The sequence below is a fragment of the Octopus sinensis genome, linkage group LG15 (genome assembly GCF_006345805.1).
Source record: "Octopus sinensis linkage group LG15, ASM634580v1, whole genome shotgun sequence".
Lineage (NCBI taxonomy): Eukaryota > Metazoa > Mollusca > Cephalopoda > Octopoda > Octopodidae > Octopus > Octopus sinensis.
In genome coordinates, this window is record NC_043011.1 from 9,190,312 (window position 1) to 9,210,311 (window position 20,000).

The window sequence follows — 20,000 nt, forward strand, 5'->3', positions numbered from 1 at the left end:
AAATGAACATTCGAAAAGAATAAAAGGAAAAACTTTTGAGCGCTAAAATCAAACCTACCGATACGCATGAACGCACACACACGCATGCACACACCTAAACTTGCAACACAACAATAAAAATCAATGCATTTCTGAAGAACTTAAAGACTATGTATGAAGATGCTGGTAACAAATGGTTATTTTGAGCCGAACGGAAGCGACTAAGAACGGAAAAGAACGGAAACATTACAAGAATGTATAATGTGGAGTAAAAACCTATTTTAAAGGTGAAATAAATTATTTGAAGCTCATCTCAAGTTTCATATTGCTCTTTATTATTTTAGGGAACTTTCATATCTCACCAGTCTTTCTCCATCACTCTGTCTCTTTCTCACTTATTTTCAGCCTCTCCCTCTTATCCATTCCTATATTTGTCTTCTCTCCTCTCTCTCCCTCCTTCAATGTTTCTAATTACAAACGTAGAATGAATTTTGTAACATAAAAAAAAAACGAGAGTAAATGCCGAAAATAAAATACAAGCACACACACACACACACACACACACACACACACACACACACACACACACACACACACACACACACACACACACATATATATATCCCAAAATATAATGAGCGGAACAGGTAGAATATTGCAAATATTCTACGTGTTCTACGTTTTTAAGTTCAAATTCTGCCGAGGTCGACTTTGCCTTTCATCCTTATGGGGTCGATAAATTAAGTACCAGCTGCGTACTGGGGTCGATCTAATCGACTGGCTCCCTCCCCAAAAATTTTGGGCCTTGTGCTTAGAGTAAAAAAGAATATTCTACGTGTTCCACTCTTTATATTCTGGGATATTTATTTGCATTCTTAGCCGCGTTACTTGCTAAACCATGAATTGTGTGGAAACAGCCAGCGAATCGAAATTGCTTTTAACTTCGATTCGGGAAGAAAGGTGTCACTTACGATGTTAATAAACAAATACATACATACATACATACATACATACATACATACATACATACATACAATACATACATACATACATACATACATAACGGGAAGCTTTATGTAAATAAACAAAAGACGAAGGCAGGTGGAAAACAAACGAACAATTGTATTAGTATGGCGCTCAGGAAATATAAATAAAACAAGTCTTTAACGTTTCGAGCCTACGCTCTTCAACAGAAAGATACACAGAGAGAGAAAAACACAGAAAGAAGGAGAGAAAAAAAAATGCGTGCAGTAGCTAACGAATCAACATGGCGATCTGATTTCGGCCAGAGGTCAAAGATCAAACATGAGACGCGAGAGCGAAATAAGGGGAGATAATAGGGTTGATAAATGGGTTGAGGGACCAGCTAAAAGTGCGTGGGAGGGGTCTGGATGTGTGTATGTATAGGGTTGGTGTATGTATTAGTATGTATAAGGGTGTGTGGGTGTGTGTGTGTGTGTGTATGAGAGAGTATTAGTGCGTAAGATTGGTCTGGACGTGCGTATGTATGGGGTTGGTGTATGTATTAGTATGTATTAGTATGTATTAGTATGTATTATTACGTATTGTATGTATAGGGTGTGTGTGGTGGTGTGAGAGAGTATAAGTGCGTATGCGGGGTCTGGACGTGTGTATGTATAGGGTTGGTGTAAGTATTAGTATGTACTAGTATGTATTAGTACGTATTAGTATGTATTAGTTGGTGTGTGTATTAGTATGGCACATCATATGTGATGTGATGTGTAAAGTCATGTGGTGTAGTGAGGGAAGAAGAGGGGGAGGGGGGGAGAGAGGGGGGGGAGAGAAGGGAGGGGAAGAAGATGGGGAGGAGAGGAGAAGGGGGAGAGGAGAGGATGGGGGGAGAAGGAAGGGGAGGAGGGGGATGAAGGAGGAAGAGGGAGAGGGGGAGGGGAGAGAGAGAAGGGAGAGAGGGAGTGAGGGAGCAGAGGGAAGGGGAAGAGGGAGGGAGAAAGAAAGAGGGAAGAAGGGAAGGGGAGTAGGGGTGAAAGGATGAAGGACTGAAGAAGTAGGGGTGGGGGGGAGAAAGGATAGGTGAGGAGGGGGGTGAGGTTAGATGAGGAGGGGGGGGGAGAGTTGAGACCAAATGGCGTATAAGAGCGAAGGGAGAAGATTAATTCCTGTTCACGGCGCAAACGGGAATCCGGATGGCCTCTGTCTAAGGACAAACCGAACACAGATAGGTGTTGCAAGGAGTGACCGGTGGAGCGGAAATGGCGTGAGACCGGTGTGTCGTTCGCAAGGTGGATGTCACGAAGGTGTTCCGCGAACCGGTCAGCCAAGCGGCGTCCGTTTGTCCGATGTACAAGGAATTGCAGAGAGAGCAAGAGATGCAATAGATAATATTGCTGGAGGTGCAGTGAAGGAGTGGATGATGAGGGATGATGGGATAGGTCGATGGTGGGTGCTAGTGAGGCGGGTGGTGTTGGAGAGGTAAGGGCAAGTGCGGCAAAGTGGGCGGGAGCAGGGGAACGAGCCGGGTTAGGAGGTAGGGTCAGGGAAGGAGCTATGGACCAAAAGGTCTCGAAGTTGTGGGCTCGTTTGAAAGAGGGGAGGGGTCGGTTAGGGAAGAGGTGTGAAGTGGACGGGTCGGACTGGAGATGACGGAAAGCTCGAAGAATGGTGCGTTGGAGACGTAGGGTCGTGGGGTGGTAAGTGAGGGAAAAGGGAGGCGGGAGACTACAGGGCGGGTTCGGGGAGAGAGAGCAGATACACGGTCCACGGACCGTGCTCTGGCAAGGGGGTGTGGATAGTGGTGAGGGGGTGGTATCCACGTAGGGTGAAGTGGTGTGAGCCATACTTTGAGACTGAGTCTCAAAGTCATGGTCGTCACTACAGAGCCTACGTAGACGGAGGAATTGGGAATAGGGGATGGAAAGCTTGGTGTGTTCTGGGTGGAGGAAGAGAAGTTGAGGTATGAGTGTGAGTCTGTGTGTTTGTAGTGAATGGAGGTGGTAAGAGTGGAGTGAAGAATGCTAACCGAAATGTCGAGGAAGGAGACAGAGGTGTTGGAGATAGTGGAAGTGAAGTGGAGGCTGGATGGAAAGATTGGACGAAAGAGAGGAAGGAATCTAGATGTTCGCGGGAGAGTGAGGTGGCACCGATAATGTCGTCAATATAACGACCATATAGTTCAGGAGTGGGACCAGTGAAATTAGAGAATATTTGGGCCTCAACATAGCCAACGAACAGGTTCGCATAGTTGGGGCCCATTCGCGTTCCCATGGCCACTCCCGAGACCTGATGGTAGAACTCGCCCGCGAACGAGAAGCAGTTCAGAGTAAGGTCAAGTTCGGCCAGACGAATGAGTGTGGAGGTGTCAGGTACAGGGTTAGAGCGGAGGTCAAGAAAGTGTCGAAGGGCCTGCAGTCCTTCGTGGTGAGTACATACATACATACATACATACATACATACATATACGCACGCACGCATACACGCATACACACACACATACACACACGCACGCACACACACACACACACACACACACACAATAATTTGACTCAGCTCCTCGATGTCTTACGGTGTCGTCGGCGCGTAGAACCGATGCGTCTCAATCGGGAAAAGTGTAATGGATTTTTGATCAATTCAAGATGGCTTCTTGATATTAAGTCCTCTACTGGATCGCTCGCGTCACATGGTGTTAATGGTATAGAAGCGACACCAGTTCTTTTCTTTATTTGGCGACTGCGATTGCAACGCTGCAGTCATACTGGTTCTGCGGCATCGAGAAGAAATAAGCTTGCAAGTTCAACCAATTCTACCCTTCAGTATCGAAATCCCTCCTCCTGAAGACCTTAGACTTTTAGTAGGTGATTTACCAATATCAGCGACCTCGATATCAGAATTAGCATGAACTCTAGAAAGTGAATCTTGGTTCCTGATGATTTTATTGGGTACAAAAGGAAGGCGATCCGATGCCCGGCGTATCTATGAGAAGTTACAACGAGGCAGAGATCGTTGACCTCATCTGATAATTTATCCTAGATACACTTAGGCAGTATACATATACACTCCATAACTAGGCCCTACAGAGGGATGATGGTCTAGCAGTCTCAAGCCATATGAACGACCACGCCATGTAATATGTTCAGAAAAGTTCAGTTAAAAGTTCTTCAAAGATCTTCAAAGAAGTGTTGCCACGAGTTTGAACAATGGTCGACTTCCTGGATGCTCAACGAGGGACCTGTTTGCATCAACAGAAATTTCCTGTGCATTCCCACCCCATCTCTTGCTTGTGGCAGACATAAGTAGAAGAATCTCCCTGGCAAAAAATTATTTTAGAGTTAATGGGAAGAGATAATCGTTTGTCGAAGCCATTTTTTGATAAGGTTTCGATTCTGAGTAGGATTAATTGAATTTTTAATATATATGTATATGTATGTGTGTGTGTGTGTGTTTTCATTTTCATTTTCATCTAGTTTGGCCATGCTGGGGCACCATATACACACACACACACACACACACACACACACACACATATATATATATATATATATATATATATATATATATATATATACCGCGCTAGCTAAGCGAGCAGGTCAACAGAAGAAAGAGTGAGAGAAAGAGTGGTGAAAGAGTACAGCAGGGATCACCACCCCCTGTCGGAGCCTCGTTTTCGCTCAATAAACACACACAACGCCCGGTCTGGGAATCGAAACCGCGAGTCCGTTGCCCTAACCACTGGGCCATTGCGCCTACACACACACACACACACACACACACAAACACACACACACACATATATATATATATTGTATGTGTGCTCTCTTCTCCATACACGTCTTAAACGACGAAAGCTTTCTGTCAAAACTGCTAAAAATCAATATTTGTTGAAGTTTCGAGAAGCGAGAGTCAAGATAATAAATAGACTCGAGAGGGAGAGAGTCTAGATAATAAAACACTGCATTGGGTGCATCAATAAACCTAGATTAGTTCTTTAATATTTGGAGTTCAAATCTTAGCCAGAACAGCTTTGTCTGCCTTTCATCTCATCTGGTTCAATGAAATTAAGAAGCAATCAATACGGCTAGATCGATTACATTGACTGTGAATAGATATCTACTCATGTAAGAAATTTGGCTTTGTGTGTGCTCGAAAGATATCGATACGCACATACACACACAGTCGCGCGCATACGCGTACACTTGTATGTGTGTGTGAGTGTGTGTGTGTTTGTGTGTGCGTGCGGTCTATGATGTTTTCTTGTACAGTATAGATGAAACATACCAAACACAACACTGAAACTATTCATTACCCTTAAACAATATTTCAGTAGTACGATATACTACTAAAGTACATAATTATGTGTAAAATACACACATGCATATATATATATATATATATGTAGAGAGATAGATAGATAGATAGATAGATAGATAGATAGATAGATAGATAGATAGATAGATAGATAGATAGATAGATAGATAGAAGGTAGATAGATAGATAGATAGATAGATAGATAGATAGATAGATAGATAGATAGATAGACTGATAGATAGATAGATAGATAGATAGATAGATAGATAGATAGATAGATAGATAGATAGATAGATAGATAGATATAGATATATATACACATATATACACATATATAAGTGTGTGTGTATATATGTTTATATATATATATATATATAAATACATACATACAAATATATATATACATTTTTATTTATATATGTATATATATTTGTTTGTATGCATGTTTGTATGTGTGTGCGTGTGCGTGCATACCTCTCCCCCCACAGAGAGTGATATCGAGACGGATAGACTCAAGAAGAAAAACGAACCAAATACCAAGAAATTAATTAGTGAATGAACTAATGGCAAAATGCACAATAACTAATTACCTAGTATATATATGACAATATATATGTATAATATATAAATGTATATATAAATATGTGTATATATAATATAGACGTACAACTCAATAAATGGTTATTATGTGAAAGGAAGGAAAATGAAAGAAATCAATTTTCTTTAGAAATAATTCGAATTATCTGGAATGAACTGGCGATTTCTTTAAACTATATTTCCTTTATGAATATATCGTAATTATTAAATATATTCGATTTTTAATCAAAAGATTTATACAAAATATTAGTATCCAGTAATTACAGTCTCTTGGACTGGGCTTTCTCTTGTTAAAATGTCGTCACTTAAGAAATACAGTAATTTACCAAAATATCTAAGGAACTGGTTTAGTTCTGGTTTTAGTTTTTAATTTAGGCATACAAGTAATGGTAGAAGCCATGGAATTTTTATGACACCGCGGGATTGATGGGTGAAACGGACTGGAAGTTATTTACAGACTAATGACTGGGTCCCACGGTGAACAAAAATTTAAGAGGCAAGAAACTGCTTCAGTCAAACACAGCGATCCAGATTCGATCTCGACTGTGTGAGTATATATATATAACTGTAACAACACTTGTGACCTGACAGGATGTATGGTGGGTAGCATGGATGTGGTATCCCTATACCCATCGATCGACGTAGATTTTGCGGTGGAGAAGTGCGTGGAAATGATCAACGAGAGCAAGGTGGAGTTCCGTAATGTCAACACAGAGGAACTGGGCCTCCTACTTAGACTGACTTATGACAACGAATACCTAGATAAACATAATCTTAGTAGTTTCTGACCCAGTAGACGTTTAAGAGGTAGACCACCCACAATTACTTCTATGGCTAGGAAAACCCATATAGAAAGATGGCGCGGATGAACCAGAGCCATACGGAGCCCCGCAAATGTCCATCAGGTAAAGAAAATGATCGCACATGCACTAGGAGCTAGTATAAGAGTTACCCTAAAAGGCCATACGTTTAAGTTTAACAATAAAATATATGCCCAGGACGAGGGGGCAGCCATCGGCGTTAGCATCGCTGGTGATGTAGCCAACCTTTTCATGGTATGGTGGGACAGAAGGCTTAAGGAACGCCTGACACAGAACTCCATACTCATAAACATGTACTCTCGCTATGTTGATGATATTAACATAGTGGTAAAGGCACCCCAACAAGAGAGTACTGTTGATATAGTAATAGAAACTAATACTATGGAGAGCATCCAGCAAATAGCTAACTCCATCCGCCAGAGTATTAAGGTCACAATAGACTAACCCACTAAACATCCCAACCATAGACTACCAGTACTAGACACAGAACTCTGGCTAGAAATTGTGAATAATAAAACCCAAATCCTTCATTCGTACTATGCCAAACCTATGGCCTCAAAATACTTGATCCACCGCAACTCAGCCATTGCGGACAATGCCAAATTCAATATTTTGATGGCAGACCTCGTCAGAATAATGAGAAATGTGTCACGCATGTGCGAGCCTACAGAGTTAAAGAGACACATTCAATATTTCATTCACCGCATGCAGTTCTCAGATTACAGCTATAAAGAAAGGATCAGAGTATACAAAGGAGCCATGAAGAAATTTGATAATATATTATGTAATGATAGGAATGGGATTTGACCACTCTATAGGAACAAGCCATGGAACACTATAGAAAGGACAAAAAAGAAAATAGGGAAGGTCAACTCTTGGTATGATAGCCATAAATACCAGAGTGTCATGTTCGTTGACATCACCCCTATAGGTGAACTGGCGTACCGCTTTTGAAGGACCCTAGACAAACTTAAGCTAAGGATTAAGGTTGTTGAAAAGCCAGGCAACCCTATCAAATCTATAATTTGTAGAACCTATCCTTTTAGTAGAACCCCCTGTACGGATAAGTACTGTACTGTATGTAGATTTAGCCCACAAACAAACTGTAAAGCCAGAAATAGTCTATAGTATAAGATGTATAGAGGGACGATGCTGTAACAAGACAACGCCATACGTAGGGGAAACGGCAAGAAGCATAGGAGAGCGGGTAAATGAACATATGAAAGAACTCAAGGAAGGTAAAAGCTCATCGATTCTGTACCAACACGCCGAACAGGAACATGGGGGATCAATCAATAACATAGAAATTAAAATATTGTCCAGACATAGAACAGATGTAACAATCAGACAAATTACAGAAGCTACACACATAATAGAAAATAAACCTAGCCTGAATAGGAAACTGGAATGGAACACTAGCACACACCACAACATATGACGGTAGAGGATCCCAATAAACTGGTTACAATATAAACAAAACCGAAAACATAATAATTAAAATACACAGATAAATAAACAAATAGAAATAAATAATTATATAAGTCTTTTTTTTTAATTTAAAAGATTTTTTTGATTTATTATTATTACTAGTATTGTTATTATACATACATACATACATACATACAAGCATATGTAATGATAATAATAAGTGGATGTAAACACATGAACAAAATAAGAATAAACAAAAACAACAAAAACAAAAACAAATTACATGAACGTATATAAACAGAAGATACAAATATTACAGGCCCCCCCCCACACACACTAAATAAACATAGACGCACATAGAGATATAAGCATGTGCAAAAGAAGACATACAATAGAAATACAAAATGGCTGACGGTTAGTAAGGAGAGACACAAATAAGAAAGAAGAAAACAAAGGACCACTGATGCGGTAACAGGAGTGTGACGAAAGAACTCTGGCCAAAATAAGATTAAGATTAATGTAAAAAATAAATAAAACTGAAGCAAAGTAACACCAAATATATAGTGCGTGTGTTTTTATTGGCTAAACTGGCAAAATGACCATTCCGAAATATAACAATATATATATATCAAATGGATGTCTTATAAAACTATTCCACACATACAATAATAGCCATACCAACAATCCAACCCACCTCCAACATCAGCTGCCCCACGGATATCACTATGGTTTCGATACCTGGGCAGTACCATTTAATCCGGCAGTGACAACAGCACTAAAATAAGAGTTTTTTGGGGACAAACATACCTTAGATATCACCACATTCATTCAATCTTAATTCTAGGAAGGATATACATAATAATTTCATTGAGGTATTTAAGCTTGGTATTTACTATGTTAAGCTCACCCACGGATATTGGCTATCAGACATAGCTAGGAGACAAAGCAATCAGACAAAGCTATAAACTTGGATTAGTTTGTTCTGCCAAACAAATGTGTGAAAAACCCATAGGTATCCTTAGGAATTTTATAAGAAGTATGGTGCGAGACAGTTATTTTAATACTTGAATTTAATAATTGTTTCGTCTGAATTCAATGCAGTCAAATGTTGCAAGGTTGACTGCATGCAATTAAGATGAAACGATTGTAAATTCAAGTAGTAAAATGACTTACTCCTTCCCTCCCTCCATTTTTTTCATGTCATTATACATTCATACATACATGGATGCATACATACATATATTCATACATAGAGACGTACATACATACATACATACATACATTCATACATACATGCATACGAAATAAATATATGTATGTATGTATGTATGTATGTATGTATGTATGTATGTAGTATGTATATATATATATATATATATATATATATATATATATATATATATATATATAATATATATATATATATATATAATATATATATATATATAGATAGATAGATAGATAGATAGATAGATAGATAGATAGATAGATAGATAAAATGTTTTCTGAACTGGATGTGGAATATAAACCTAGATAGACTATCGTTTTTCCTTGTGTAAACAGACTCTCACCTCTCTCCCCACCGCCTCTCCCACTATGATTAAAGGCGTTCCAGCTATGACCATTCAATATGGAATTTGTTGAATACATTAATGTAATCTCCCAAAGGAACTAAACGGGGGCAATGCTAGAAATATCAACCAATTCATCTGAAAAGCGCTCTCTACTACCTTTAAGAAAAAAATGAAAGGATTCATAGCATAATATAGTCCTTGATAATGTATCTGAGTAAAAGAAAAAATGGTCATGGCTGGAACGCCTTTGGCATTAATCGTCTGTTTGATTGGGTTGTACTTGGGTTAACAATAACAACAACTATTACTACAGCAGCAAACAATCTCCCATTCGGTGAAGCGAGTCGTTTCACACTCAACTCTCTGCCACCCACTCTCACCCTCAACATCAGTAGTGGCAAGAACGACAGCAGCAGCAGCAGCAACAACAACAACAACAACAACAACAACAACAACAACAACAACAATAGCAACAACAACAACAGCAGCAAAAGCAACAGCAACAACATAACAACAGCAACAACAGCAACATCAACCGAATGAGGAGCAGCGGCAATAACCACAACAGCTTAAAGATGGCGCCCTTTTTTTCCCCTACATCTCGGGCAAAAAGGTAAGTTTAATTCGTTTTGTTTTCTTACGCTGTAATTAATGTTTTAATTAAAGATAACAATTATGATTTGTTCAACTTTTCAAGTATCAATTAATTTGATAACTGTTTTACATTTAAAAATATTTATCGTAGAAAATTAAACTACCTTCACACATAACAATATATCTATCATGATGTCTTTGTGCATTTCGAAGTTAACGGTGAAAATGAAGCAACCCTGCAAAACACAACTGATCTTTACACACAGACACACACAGAATAACAGCAATCAAATAACGACAACGGAGTGTCCCGTGTATGATAGTTATGGTTTTGAATTCTTTTCTTTCGGGGATCACGACTGGCAATTTTAGTAGCCATTTTTTCAAGATTAGGGAATGCGGAATATAATTTGTTAATAGAAAACAATCTTTTTTATGTTTTCTCTTTCTTTTTTTTTTTTAGTTTCGTTTTGGTCTAAGCTAGGTAATATGTAGAACTTCTAAACTCACCGAGACTCTGCGCGAAAAAATAGTGAAAAAAAGCACAATTCAATGCAGTTATACTAAGCAGAAATCCTTCGCTTCAAAGAGCGACTGGGAAACACATCTGACAAACACAGCAGCGAATAATAATAATAATAATAATAATAATAATAATAATAATAATAATAATAATAATAATAAATAATAATAATACACCATCCTCAGCCAGTTGTTGAAGGTAAAGATGTCACCATCCTCTGGGATTTTCCAGTCAACACTGACAGAACGATCAAGGCTAATCGACCAGACATAATTGTTAAAGACAGGGAAGAAAATACCTGCAGACTAATAGAAGTAAGCGTCCCCACTGATAAAAATGTATCTGTCAAGGAATTTGACAAACTTAGTAAATATAAGGACCTGGAAATCGAAATACAGAGGATGTGGAATCTTAAAACAAAAACTGTTCCTGTTATTGTAGGTGCCCTAGGTATGATAAAAAAGGGATGTCAGAAACACCTAGACAATATCCCTGGAAAACCATGTCTCAAGGAAATCCAAAAGATTGTACTAACAAGTACTGCCCACATCCTTAGAAAAACCCTATCAATGTAAATGTCTGTGTTTGCATTACATGGAGATATATCTCTACTTCCCCTCCCCAAGCTTTCAGCTATATTTCAACAACTCTTAACCTTCACTTGCCCTAGGGCGCTGGGTGTGCCCCGGCAAGTGATTGCATCAAACATGCAGATTAAAAGTAAATGACAATGATAATAATAATAATAATAATAATAATAATAATAATAATAATAATAATAACAACAACAACAATTGCAAACCAAATTTCGGAATTGGTTTGCAAAACAGCAAACCAAATCCGAAAATAAATTCGATGTAAGAGAAATATGTAAGTTAAAAGTTAGTTCGATATTCCAAATCAATATGTTTACAACTTAACAATTTCTCTCTCTCTCCCTCTCTCTCTCTATCTCTCTCTCTCTGCCTTCATCCATGTTTCACGTCTAAGCAAAGGGAATAGAATCTTTGCCTCTGGGATGAATTATCCACCTTTATGGGAAAATTATCGTAACAAACGGCGGGACACCTCTTTCTGCAATGGTGAGTAGTGAACTATCTATTTTCTGCACTTGGTGCTGCCATTTGGTATTATTATTGTTGTTGCTATAATTGCTATCGTTGTTATTATTGGTTTCATAGCTCTTGTATATAATGTGCTTGTTTTTAACCATTGGAGTCTGATGGTTTTACTGCGAGCCAACGTAGCACACGATTGCATAGTGTTCGCCCCACCCATTGATCTATGGTTCCTGTTTCATTCAGAAGGAACCATTAATGTTTCCTTTTGTATTTGCTTGGCCAGATTCCTGATGTGAACTCCTGCGTTGAAGTAGATTTTGTGGCATCTCGGGATAGTCATTCTACCAATAATTCTCTCCATTATAGGCACGAAGTCAGACGTTTTTGAGAAGGGTGCTAGTCGATTACATAGTCCCAGATGAGTCCTGTTTTTAATCATCCTCGAAAAGAGGAAAGGCAAAGTCGATCTCGGTGGAATTTGAACTTAGAACGTAAAGATGGACGAAATATCTCTAAGCATTTTGTCCAGCGTTCTAACGATTCTACCAATTTGCCGCCTCCAGTATGCCAAGAATAATGAAGACATGCACTGGTTTAATTTCACTTCACTTACTTTTTCGATAACATCCCCACAACATCAAAAGCCGCAAAATGAGATCAGTATTCAAGTTGGAGACTTAACAGATTTCACTTGATCTTTAACTTTTTAAAATAATTTACCGAATTATTTTCGTTTTATTGGAAAATAACTAACAGATGTAATTCTGTCCCATCTCTCTCTCTCTCTCTCTCTCTCTCTCTCTCTCTCTCTCTCTCTCTCTCTTCTGTTAGACACCTAACAGACTACCTCGGGGATTCATGCAGTCAGTGGACCAGCTAGAAATAGCAGCTAAATCTTCCATAAATCATACCTCCCACTTAATGTCTTAAAGAACTAAACATTAGATGATGTAAAAATCAATATAAAAGAGATGGACACGGTTGGAACAGATCATATCAAGGAAGACTTGAGGAACAACAGCAACAATAGACAGCAATGTAATATAATTCTAAAGGTTTTAAAGAGCAATCCATAATGATAACACATTTGTCTTAGAAGGGGTCAACTTCGTGTTTCCATTTTCGTTCTCTGATTATATTAGATTGTATCGTGAATGCTAGTGGCCAAAACAGCGTTCCTGCGGGGGGGGGGGGTCTCTGCAGTAACATTACTCAACAGGATGAGCAGCTCGGAGAACAAAATGTCTCTCCAGATTCAGCTGCTGCTTCTCTGCGTTGAGAGGTCCCAACAGCATTACTACTGACACAAGAGTATAATAACGTTGTAGGAAAGAATCGCAAGATTCTTCAAGCTAAGCCATCTGGCAGCTGACCGAGAACGAGATGGTTGGATCCAGGGCTCCATAGTCTCAGATGGTCAGGCTTCGGAATGCAGTCAGGAAGTGTGATGGCGTTTGCTACTGACACGACCCGATGGAGGGGGTGCCTGAGGACTCTACCCTCAACGACTCAGCCACAAATATTGGAGGGAAAATATGGATGGATGGATAGAAATGATACATCAGTAAATTTTGTTTCTATAGATTTGAGAACCGTGGCCACCTTAGATGATAAGGTACTGGGCTGACATCAGAGAGGAGGGCTATATGATTTTTACTTTAAATTGCATAACGTCATTGATTTCAAATATCCAATCATTGGTTGACAACATTTTTGAAAGATAGAACAAGTGAGTGTTTGTAACAAATATTACAAAGGACTTCGAAGTTTACCAATTTTCATTTTTCTTCTCCGATATACTCCAGTACTAAGGCGATGTATTGGCAAAATCGTTCAGTTTCGGACATAAGACATTTGTTCTGAGTTTAAATCTCACCAAAGTCAACTTCACATCTCAACTTTCCATCGTTGACTATTCGTAGGTCAAAGGGACACGCAACATCAACGAAATAGCAGATGTGGTGCATTTTATCATCATCATCATCATCATCATCATCATCATTATTATTATTATTATTATTATTATTATTATTATTATTATTATTATTATTATTATTTATTATTATTATTATTATTATCATTTTATGTTTGACTTTCGCTTTACATTTGTACTGGCGCAGGAGTGGCTGTGTGGTAAGTAGTTTGTTTACCAACCACATGGTTCCGGGTTCAGTCCCACTGCGTGGCACCTTGGGCAGGTGTCTTCTACTATAGCATCGGGCCGACCAAAGCCTTGTGAGTGGATTTGGTAGACGGAAACTGAAAGAAGCCCGTCGTATATATGTATATATATATGTGCGTGTGTGTGCTTGTGTGTCTGTGTTTGTCCCCCTAGCATTGCTTGACAACGGATGGTGGTGTGTTTATGTCCCCGTTACTTAGCGTTTCGGCAAAAGAGACCGATAGAATAAGTACTGGGCTTACAAAAGAATAAGTACCGGGTCGAGTTGCTCGATTAAAAGCGGTGCTCCAGCATGGCCGCAGTCAAATGACTGAAACAAGTAAAAGAGTAAGTTGACTCCAAGTCTCACCCAGAGACCTCAAGAGACAACAAGTTGGAAGTTCATGTTATTGTTATGCCTAGGGTGCCATATATTTGGTTTAGTACTTAGTGTTGTTCTAGAGAATGTTTAAGAAATCATAAGAAAATGATGTTTGTTTTAAAATTTGAGATTACATAGAAAGTATTTTGCGTAGGATATGGGCAGTTCCCATGAGCACTATCTTTTTACTTTCTACCATTTTGGATTTTCCTGGTATCTGAGCTATGTAGCAATCAGCCCCTTTTGCTATCATTCCCAGGGTACCTATGACAACAGGTATTGTTTTAGTCTTCAGGTTCCACATTTTGCTGATTTCTATCTCAAGGTCTTTATACTTGCTCAGTTTTTGGTAGGTCTTGACAGATACGTTTATATCGATTGGGACAGTCATATCAATGAGGAGGCATGTTCTTTGTCTGAAGTCTTTCAATATGATGTCTGGCCTCTTCGCGTCTATCTTTCTGTCATTTTGAATGGTGAAGTTCCAGAGGAGTGAGATGTGATCATTTTCAAGCACTGGAGGGGGTTTGTGTTCCCACCAGTTTTTATCATGGGGCAAGTCCAGGTTTTTGCAAATTACTCAGGGAATATATTGTGCAGCTCTATCATGCCTGTTGAGATACTCTGTAGGCGCAAGAAGACTGCACTTGGAGACAACATGATCAATGGCTTCATTTTGTTGTTGAAATACACGACATGTTGGGAAGCTGCCGTTCTTTAATATGTTGGCCTGGTAGTTCCTTATAGGTAGACATTGATCTTGAGCTGCTATGATAAACCCCTCTGTTTCAGATTTTAAGCCAGAGGCCATTAGCCATTGATGTGTCAGGGCTTTGTCAACATCTGCATTATTCGCTCTCTTTGGGTATTTGCCATTGAGAGGTTTTTCTTGCCATTTATCATTCAGAATATCTAAGGCCGCAGATTTAGCACGGGTTTTCATGCACTTAGCTTTTTCTGTGCCTGTTTCTTGTATGTCTATTTCTAATTCCGAAATTTGTTGTAGTCGGAATTCACTTAGATATTCCTTTGCCTGTTTTGTTACTGAGTATGGTTGCTTTCTTGTTTTCATGTTTTGAGACAAGTTTTAACATCCAGTCCTCAGAGATTTTCAGGTAGATGTCTAGGCCAATTGTAGCAATCTTCATTGTTATTGCTAGTTGTAAAAGTCCACGGCCTCCCTCTTTTCTTGGCAGATAAAGTCGTTCTGTATCTGCCTTAGGGTGGTGCATTCTATGCATTGTCAACAGTTTTCATATTTTTCTGTCAAGATTACATATTTCAGTAATTGACCAGTTAACGATATTGAAACTGTAAGTCACGACTGGTATGGCTAATGCATTGATCTCTTCGATTCTGTTTCTTGCATTCAGCTCTGTCTTAAGTATTGCTCTTACTCTGCGATAACATTCTCTCCTGATCCTTTCCTTCATCACTGAATGCCTTATTCCGTCCCCTTCAATTACCCCTAGGTACTTGTAGCTTTCCGCTGGGTCTAACTCTTTTATGACATTCTGCTGGTCAAGGTTAACGTTAGATGTTTCATGTCATTTTTCCTTTGATAAAGGTAGCTTTTGCACATTTATTGAGGCCAAATTGCATTCGGATGTCATCGCTGAATTGTTTGACAATCGCTAGTAAGCCCTTGAGTTGTTGGTAATTTTTTGCAAAGAGCTTTAAATCATCCATGTAAATGAGATGATTTATATTTTTATCAAACATTTTATAACCGTATTGTGCATCATTGAACAATTTCGAGAGAGGTATTAAGGCTAGACAAAAGAGGAGTGGTGATAGTGAGTCACCCTGGATTATTATTATTATTATTATTATTATTATTATTATTATTATTATTATTATTATTATCATATAAAGACTCAGCTTATTTTGCCGGGTATGATGGAAAGTGTCAGCTGTCCACAGCCAGCAGACTAAGGTGACACTTGTGTTACTGGTGATGCTTCAAGAACCCTGTGGAGAATTCTTGCAGTTCCGAGTAATGCTGATCTTTGTAGTTGTTCTACCTTTACACTTGCACCAGTCTCTTTCAGCCATGTTGGTAGCTGAGTGCTGATACTTCCAAGTGCATCAGTTACTGTTGGTATTACGTCTACTCTCTTCATTGACCACAACCTTCGTTCCGAGTCTCTTTTCCATTTGCTTAATTTTTTCTCAGTAATGACATATTCTGATAAACGAAGAATACTTCTGCATTTCTTGAGGTCTGTGCTGATAAATAACGTAAAGCACCGACGTTACCAGAACTGTCTTTATTCTTCGCAGTTCCTGAATATCGACAACTTTATTCAGTTATACAGTAATGTTGTTAGATTTTTAAAATATTTTTCATTGATTTTCTTTAATTTTTGTAGTCTTTTAATCCCGAGTTTTTAAAAAAGACATACAATTGTGCAGACACTTCTTTCCAAATGGTATTTTTGTTCTTTTTATTCTTTGGATGGCAAGTAGTAAAAACAGATTCTGTTTGGGGTCTTCTGATCTGCAGGAGATGTTAGTTTTGATCATTATTTACATTATTTACATTATTTACATTTGACGGATATTTGTCATTCACTAACCCCAAGATTCCGAGGTCGATTCTAGGCAGTGACCTGAATAATAATAATAATAATAATAATAATAATAATAATAATAATAATAATAATAATAATAATAATAATAATAATAATGCACTACTAGGCACTGCACACATCCTACGCAGAACACTTTCCATACAATGACCATCAGAGCATCACAACAAATCACAGCACATACCCAAGGCATACAGAGCTGCGCTCGGTAGTGAAGTGAAAGCACGCTATAAAAATAAAACTACTGAATAATAATAATAATAATAATAATAATAATAATAATATAATAATAATAATAATAATAAATAATAATAATAATAATAATAATATAATAATAATAATAATAATAATAATATATAATAATAATAATACTAATAATAATAATAATAATAATAATAATGCACTACTAGGCACTGCACACATCCTACGCAGAACACTTTCCATACAATAACCATCAGAGCATCACATCAAATCACAGCACATACCCAAGGCATACAGAGCTGCGCTCGGTAGTGAAGTGAAAGCACGCTATAAAAATAAAACTACTGAATAATAATAATAATAATAATAATAATAATAATAATAATAATAATAATAATAATAATAATAATAATAATAATAACAACAACATCAGAAAATACCTTTGGAATGAGAACCCAGGTTCGAAATTTCCCCAAGACACCTGATGAAGGCTGGAGAGTGCATCAACCGAAACGTGTTAACAACAAACAAGATGAAGACAAATATCCATCAAATGTAAATAATGTAAATAATGTACATAATTCCTCATCTCGTAAATATAGAACTCTGTTAGTTTTGATGTCAATAACTCTTTCAATGGTTCCAATTTCCTTAAAAACGCAAAACTTATTTTTACTATATTCTATTCTAAACTAAATATTTTTATTTATAAAATTGGTTTCAAATTTTGACATAAGGCCAGCAATTTGGGAGGTAGGAGCTACTCTATTATATCGATCCCGTGTTCGATCCCGAAAGGATGAAAAGCAAAGTCGACCTTGGCAGAATTCGAAATCAGAACGTAAGGATCGACCAAATGCCGCCAAGTATTTTGTCCGGCGTACTATGGATTCGGTCAGCTCGCCACCTTCTAGTATTTATGATAGTAGTCAAAGTTCAGACTTGATGAAGTTGATTGGGGCTTGGACTTCTATATTTGGACGACTAAGTGCCATGATTAAATTGGCGTAAGCTACGGTAACTTTTATTCCTATTGATGGTCATTAAATTCAAAATAATTATTCTGAAGATGGAATTATATTAGAATTTTTTTCTTCTAGCCAGAAATAACTGAAATTTCATGAACTGAAGCAATATAAGAGTCTCTGTTGGTTTTATTCGGGAAATAGCTCAACACATCGAAGTCATCTCTCATAGAACACATTGTGTGTTTTAGGTCTCTAAAGAACATCAGAATAGAGTTTAGTCTCCACAGTTGTGTTTTCTGTTTTAGGGGCATCTTAGCTGTGTTTAGATTGATTTTGCTTGTCCCCGTCTCGGGATCGATAAAATAAGTAGCAGTCAAGTAGCGGGGTCGATGTAATCGATTAGCCCCCTTCACCAATATTTGCGGACTTGTACCAATAGTAGAAAGTATTATCCAAAACAATCGTTTTAAATAGGAATGCATAGTTGAGATACATCACGGAAATAAACCACAGAGCTCTCTCTTCATTAAATCTTGTGTTTACCACCTTTAATTAATGGTGACCAACGTGAAAGGGTAAATCTCTGTAAGAAAGAAATAGTGCACCTTTTTTGATAGTGAAGACATCCTAACTAGCGTAACATTAACAGCCATTTAGATCCGGATATAATGCGTTAGTCAGTTACTTATTGACTTTTATTATAACAAATCAGTCCTCTCCCCCACGCACACGCAAAACGATTTCTTCGAGAAAGGCTTATATGTAAAGAATTTCATCAAGGAAGAACAAATAAAATTCATGCGTTGGAATGCATATTTCCTCGGAAGAGGGAAACGGGAAAAGTTCAAATTTGAAAATACAAAATTCATATTCTCAACAAGAAAATATCCATGTCTGATCAAGGCATGGGAATAACATCTTAAAAAACATACAAGAATTCTAATTCCAATATATATATATATATTATATATATATATATATATATATATATATATATATATATATATATATATATATATATTATATATATATATATATATATATATATATATATATATACACATATGTATATGTAAAAGATGGAGGTGGTGGAAGCAGCACAGAAGTAAATCTGAGACATTTCAATTTAGAAAGAATTTAATGAAATGATTTAAAAAATTATAAAAAGAAATTATGAAATATTACCGGTTTCGATGATGAATTTCATCTATCAAATATTAATAAAAAATTTATTAAATTTTGAAGTAGAAACAGTTTATCTTCTCTTTGGTGACCAAAACATGCCCGGAGTTTTTTCGCTGAAGTGTTCTTTAAATATAGTTTGGTTTATATATATATATATATATATTATAATATATATATATATATATATATATATATATATATATATATATATATATATATATAATATATATATATATATATATATATATATATATATATATATATACTATATATATATATATAATATAATATATATATATATATATATATAATATATATATTAATATATATATATATATATATATATATAACATCTTGAGCGTTTATCTCTATTTTCCATTATTCCTATATATATATATATTATAATATATATATATATTATATATATATATTATATATAATATATATATATATATATATAACATCTTGAGCGTTTATCTCTATTTTCCATTATTCCTATGCTCATCAAAACACGTCTCGCTTCTCCCCGGAATTAACTCCCACTCAAGTGTGATCACTAATTCTGAGGACGCTTTTGTGACATCTGTAATTGTTCATACACACACACACACACACACACACATACGCACACATCTCTAATTTTTTTCTGATATAT

General features: G+C 37.1%; 1 protein-coding gene and 1 long non-coding RNA gene across 2 annotated transcripts in view; both read left to right on the plus strand.

The window, feature by feature from the left end:
- The window catches only part of LOC115219767 (myosin essential light chain, striated adductor muscle), a gene marked incomplete at its 5' end in the record, with an annotated part of 16,858 nt that extends 16,568 nt beyond the window's left edge, over nucleotides 1–290 (plus strand). Inside the window, one exon of the mRNA XM_029790017.2 lies at nucleotides 1–290. This exon is cut by the window's left edge and continues 540 nt beyond it.
- Nucleotides 291–10,020: 9,730 nt separating this feature from the next.
- Nucleotides 10,021–20,000, plus strand: part of LOC118766184 — a 39,243-nt gene continuing 29,263 nt past the window's right edge. The window contains exons 1-2 of the long non-coding RNA XR_005002100.1: nucleotides 10,021–10,292; nucleotides 11,787–11,878. This is a non-coding gene — a long non-coding RNA (uncharacterized LOC118766184). The remainder of the gene's footprint in view (nucleotides 10,293–11,786; nucleotides 11,879–20,000) is intronic.